Source organism: Silene latifolia, chromosome 4 (genome assembly GCF_048544455.1).
Source record: "Silene latifolia isolate original U9 population chromosome 4, ASM4854445v1, whole genome shotgun sequence".
NCBI classification, from domain to species: Eukaryota; Viridiplantae; Streptophyta; class Magnoliopsida; order Caryophyllales; family Caryophyllaceae; genus Silene; species Silene latifolia.
Window position 1 is genome coordinate 111,565,867 of NC_133529.1, and position 6,758 is coordinate 111,572,624.

General features: G+C 37.4%; 1 long non-coding RNA gene across 1 annotated transcript; it reads right to left on the reverse strand.

Annotated features, from left to right (window-relative positions):
- Positions 1 to 1,660: 1,660 nt before the first annotated feature.
- LOC141652410 (uncharacterized) lies at positions 1,661 to 3,495 on the reverse strand. Its single transcript, XR_012547198.1, has 3 exons — positions 3,419 to 3,495; positions 2,452 to 2,525; positions 1,661 to 1,847 (listed from the first exon to the last, which is right to left on the reverse strand). It is a non-coding gene; the product is annotated as an uncharacterized LOC141652410 (long non-coding RNA).
- Positions 3,496 to 6,758: the final 3,263 nt, after the last annotated feature.

Sequence of the window (6,758 nt, forward strand, 5' to 3'; positions counted from 1 at the left end):
AATACAAAGATTTAAAATTTAATCATACACACTATGGTATATATATAAAAAAAATCTGGCAAAATTTGAAGATAAGATTCTCAAATTAAGGCAATGCATAGCATTATTAACAAAATTGAAGTCTTATTACCCAATTAAATCAAGAAAACTTTAAAATGAAAATTTCAAATTTTAAGACCATGCCTAACATTGTTAAACAACATTTTAATCAACACAATACTACATCAACAATGACTAATTACCGAGAAATAATTAAGTCATATTTGAGAGCAAATTCAAAATTATTCATTTTGAGATAAAATTTCAAATGATTTTGGGCAACAACTTAAAAATGAAATCTTGATTCAAGATGATACATGTCTTTACCAATAAGGATAGTAGCCTCCTTAGTTAATTAACTAAGTTTCAAACACGGAAAAAAAAATCAAAATTTAGGAACGAACATTAGAGTTTCGAAAATTTTGTAACATAATTTTCTAGGCAAATTTTTCAAAGGCGCGACAACAGTTAGCGGTAACAACCAAACTTTGGTCCTTGTTAAACAATTAACCAAGCAATAAATACAAAAATCAAATTATCGACTGAAGAATATATATTTTCGAGCTCATAAAAAAACTTTGGGGGTAAAATTCAACATGGAAATTTCATATTTAACATCATAAGTGATGTAAAAACGTTATTAATATCATGAATCAAGCAAAATATGCCATTAATTGACAAAATTTGAAGGGATTAACATGGATTTAAACAAAAATCAAAATGGAAAATATAAGAGGAAAGAAAACATAACTTACATGGTGAAATTAGCCAATTTAAGTGATAAAATTAAGTGATAATACAATTCTAACGAATTTCACAGCCCACAAATTGGCACTCGGTCGAGTGCTGAGTCCACTTGGTCGAGTGCCCGTCCACTCGATCGAGTGCCCTCTCCACTAAGTTTCTGGAAACTGGTCCACTCGGTCGAGTGCTAGGGTTCACTCGGTCGAGTGACTGGTACTCGGTCGAGTACTAACTCGCACTCGGTCGGGTGCCCCTTTATGGTTTACAATTCCGACTAAGAATTACTACTTTTATACTAGCGGTTACTTTACTAACAACTATTACTACTCACACTCTAACTAGCATTAGTGAAATTCTAACACGAATATACGGTATTAACATGCCAAACATATTATACGAATCCTATCAACTTGTTATAGAATACATGTAAGCACACCACATTTCACATAGTCTTCACACATCGACTCCTAACTACCGCTTCAAAACATGTTACGCTAATTGATTAATTCATCCAACTCCATACATGGTCACATTTCATTTGAGTGAATAAATCATGCAAGATATTCAACAAAATCATAACATAAGTATAATTATGAAACATTTCACTTCACATTTCCCGACTCATAAGCACCCACGTAGTGACCAACCGAAACAATAAGATCTAGTTTTGAAATGAGGGATCCTTCTCATCCAAAATCAACCTCTTATTGTACTCATGTCGGGTTCATTTTATTTGACACTCCTAAATTCATTTTGGTTCATTGGTTTAGGTTCCAAAATCGTCGCTCTAATACCACTTTGCAACACCCCCTTGTTTCCCGACCAAGGTAATTGGGAGATGTTACCATCTCGGTTTCCCGAGGCGGTAAATCGGAGATACAATCAAGAAACATTTATTATAAATTACAAGTTTAGTGATTACAAACATAAACTAATGAATAAATGTGAACTATACAAATTACAAGTCGACTATCATCTATATCATCTATGCTATGCTACTCGACTCTGAGTCCAAGGCGCTGCTCAAATCCCGATCACGTCAACAAGCAAAACCTGTACTCAACCTGCTCCCCATATGACCGGAAATATCATATGAATCGACACATGCCAGCCCGGAAATAGGTGACAATTACACAGACACACAAACGTCAGTTTCAATATAAATAAAGTGTGACACGACTCAAAGTGTGTGAGTATACAACATGACTATAATATGAATGAGACGCTATCAAACAACAACCACTCCTGTACCAGGACACGCCCAGACGTACCCACAACCACCACGGTGCCGGGACACGCCCAGACATACCGACAACCACACTGGTACCGGGACAGGTCCAAACATACCAACATCCACAAATAGGTACCGGGACACGCCCAGACGTACCGGGTCCGGAAGCCAACCGGATCCCCTGCCAGACGCCGTGTCTCAACCACACGAGTCCCTCCGTAACTCAAGCCATTAATTTGCGCATCCCTATTGTCTCCCAACCGCCTTACGTCTCCATAACAACAAGTAATCCACCATGTCCTCCGACAAACAAGACAATACAATAAATACAAGATACCGTATAATATGCCAATTACCAACTCATCTAATGCAAATGAATGATAAATGACTCATTTAACAATTAGACATAATATTAAAACTGAGTAGAATAAACCTACCTTTTAGCAAATTTCCATAAGCTAATCAACACAAGCAAGATCTGTCTCATAAAACCGTCTCACAAAACCGTCACCTAAATAAAATAATTTAATACATTTAATTACTAACTAATCTAAGGATCTCTAATCTAATTAAATTATAATTATATAATTCAATATAACTAAATATAATTAAATTCACATCCCGACTCATACCCATTATTTAAATATAAAAACCTGTCTTAAACTCCTACCCAATACCCGTGAAAACACACCCAAACCCATGGTTTAAATCGTGTGGACAGCCCTTAAAACCGGCCTCAAAACAACCCCCAAAGCCGCCACCTCCCTGACCAACACCACCTACCATCACCACCATGGACCACCCTCGCCATTGCCACCACACTTCCCCGCCACAACCACCAACCGAGCCTCCAAACACCAGCCACAACAACAACAACAAACAGCTGCCCAACAACATATACACTCACACTCGGTTTCACACCTTTAACACCGCCAAAGCAGCCACCACCGTAGGCCACCACAACCACGGTGGTCATGGATTGACCCCACGCCCATGGCCGCCATCAGCCGAGCCCACCAACCCCGACAAACACCAACCACAACCGACAACAACCACCACAAACTCGACATAACACACACCCGTACACCTCCTCTTTACAGCCCATTTTCTACCGCCTAACGCCACCCAAACTACCACCCATGACCACCACTAGACTCTCCTCATTCCCCACAACAAAGACCACCCAAAGCCTCCCCAAGTAGGCCACGAAAACAAGGGTAAAAATCCGTCTTAAGACAGTTGCACAAAACAGTCCATACAAGCTTTAATCACTCGGTCAAACCCCTTATTGGTGGTCAACGGTGGTCAAAGGGGTGGTCAATGATGGTTCTAGGGCGGGTCAAGGTCGAGGAGGGTCAATTGTATTTATTAAATAATATATAAATAAGTTTAAGACGGTATTACCTTACAATCTCGAGGCGGAGGGACAAAATCTCCATTTTTCTCTCTTCTCCCTTCTCTCATATTTTGGTGGATTTTCTGAGATTTTTGAGTGGATAAGGTGATGAGTGGATAAGAGTGAAGTATATATAAGGTAGGTGGGAGTATATGAGGTGAGTATAGTATACGTATATTATACATGTATTGTATTACATATTATTATTATCATTACAACTTATTATTATTATTATTATTATTATTATTATTATTATTATTATTATTATTATTATTATTATTATTATTATTATTATTATCGTTACCATCTCATAATAATAATAATTATTATAATTTTATTATTCTGTCTCAAACATAACTCGTATAAATACAATATAATATTATAAATAATTATAAAATACGGGGTATTACAAAATGTTAAACCAAATGGACAAATCCTAATTTGTTTTTAGTGAGTGAGTTTATTAATTTAATAGTATAATTAACTATTTGTGAAAGACACTACAAATTAGGAGCATTTTGAGGAAATATTACGTTAATATGCATGTGGGAGATACGCGGGAAAATTTAATGTAGAGGTTGTTATTTTATTATTGTATATAGATAGATAGATGAGAATCTTAAATGCTATATTGGGAAGTAGAAGATTAAGTTTGATTGATTGATATCTTAAGGCTTCGTTTGGTTGCCCGTGGGAATACAACTCCATAGAAATATCAAATTCATGGGAATTAAGTTCCAGCATGAAATTCATGTGAATTTAGCAAATCTGTTTGGTTACCTACATAGGAGTTCAATCAACACAGGAGTTTAGAATTAACTAAGGGATACTAGGTAATTCAACCCTAGGTAATTCAAATCCTCTATTATGGGAGAGTTGGAAAATCATGTGATTTTCAAACTCCTACATTTTGCAAAAAGAGGGGTAACCAAACAACCTTCAATTTTGCAATTCATGGGATTTTTATTTTCCTACGTTTTGTATGGGGTAACCAAACGAGACCTAAATGTAACACTGAAGTCGGTTATACGAAATTACGGAGAAGTTTTTTGTTTTTGTTAACTTACTTAGAGATCTCGTTTTTGGGCCCAAATTTTGGAGGCTCGGTTCCTGGGCTCAATCTGAACCGGCCCATACCCGCCCCTGCTTGTACGTTTTTGACCTGGCAAGGAAATGTTTCACGATCCTTGTCAACAGAGTTAAAATGGAAAGTTTCTCACAAGAATACGGTGATACTCCACATAAAGTGGTAAATTTGAATTCCCCTCGTATAGTATGTGACTTGGTTTATTGGTTCGAATAGGCATATTTATGGTTTATGTCAGCTAATTTATAAGGGTTTTTCTAAAATGTGCCCAATAGGCATATGTTAAGATGCTAAGAAAGGAAAGATTTACATCAATATATAGAAATTGAAATCCAAACTCATTATTACCATACTTAGAGAATTATTGATGTAAATCTTTCCTTTCTTAGCATCTTAACATGTGCCTATTGGGCACATTTTAGAAAAACCCAATTTATAATGTTGTATTATAGGGCTATACTTTTGCAAGATTTTTAAGGAGAAATAAATTAACCATGGACAAAAGTGATATAGCTAGTCATGGAAATGGATCATTCGATTGCAAAGCTTCCACGGAGAAATAATAAAAAAATTCATAAATGTGGTGTTTAAATCATGAGGCACGTGAAAACTTTTAAGGGAATAGTCGTTTAGGAATGTGCTCTCTCCAATATTAATGTAAGTTTTAAATTTCACGTATAAACTATTTACACCAACCAAATCAATGTTGTAACACCCCCACTTAATAAAAAGCCTTTAGTCAGACATTCCCGATTAAATGAGACCGTTACCATCTCAGTTTCCTGAGCCAATGAATATCAAATGAAACAAAATCAAGTACTTTAAAATTAACTTCTACCTTTATTACATGTGTCCGAATAAAATTACAAATCCTTAAAAATCACTGAATGAATAATAATATTGTATTGCAACTAAATAATGTTTGTCCATGTGATAAACCAGGCGAAACTCGACTAACTCCACTTTAGCAACTCTGTTTTCCACCCCAGCTCAGCACACAGCAACAACAGCAAATATTCAATCCTCTAATCATCTAAACCTGCTTATTAACTACTCCCTATTCAATCGAAAATCATTGAATGGATCAACACAGGCCACCCCGAAAATAGGAGACAATTTACACAAGACACAACATAGTCAACTACATGCTAAATATAAATTTACAAGCAATAATGAAACGAAATACAAAAATATCCCTGCACAACACAACACAACGAATTTACTGGCAATACGAGAAAACGGAAGCTCACGGCCTCCTTCCATACACACGGCCACAGTCACGGTCATCGCACAGTACCGCCATCACGCTTCATCAGGTCCACGACCCACTCCGTACACCGCCGTGCCTGGCCTACTTACACATACATCAGGTCCATGGCGCTTCCGCATCCCCGTGCTTGGCCTATTATTCCATCAGGTCCATAACCGCAGCTGTGTCTGGCCTACTTATCAATACATACATGCCAATTCTTCGGGATCACAATCGCGGCTGTGTCTGGCCTACCAATGTCTCATAGCAAGGTTGCCCCGCAGGCAACCAACACAATTTAACAAATAATTTATGCATAACTTATAGTAATATTAATCAGAAATAACTCCAGATACTCCAATTCACAAGATAAGCTCAGTATAAGACCGTCGGAACATGGTATACTACTCAATAGCTCAGTATAAACATCGTTGTCACATATTTTACTTATCAAAGGCTTAGTATAACAATCGTCTCGACATAATACTCATGTCAATACAAGGTAAATAAATATTTAACACAAGTTGAGTAGAAAAATCCTACCTCAGCAGTATATCGTCGCAACAAATATCACAAGGTGATTAGAAGGGCTCTTCTACGAACCCTGTTCCTAATCAATTATAATAATATATAGTGAATATCATTGCATAAAAAATTATACGCAAATTCTCACTTTAGACGGACATTATCCGTCTAAAGCTGTAGACGGCTAGTGTCCCTCTCACAAAATGAGAGTGGATAGTGCAAGTGGGTGGGAAATGGATACCCCCATTTGCCCTCCCACTTGCATTTTGTGAAAGGCCCACTATCCGTCTATACCTAGCTTTAGACGGATGGTGTCCGTCTACAATGAGACGGATTGCAAATTATAACAACTACGACACCCACATGTAACACTGGTCGTGCCCCCAACACGGCACCAGACCCGAGGCCATGCAATACACGGTGCCAAACCCGAGGCTAGCACACGGTGTCAGACTCGCCACGCTCAGCGATTCCCCACGCCCCCGAT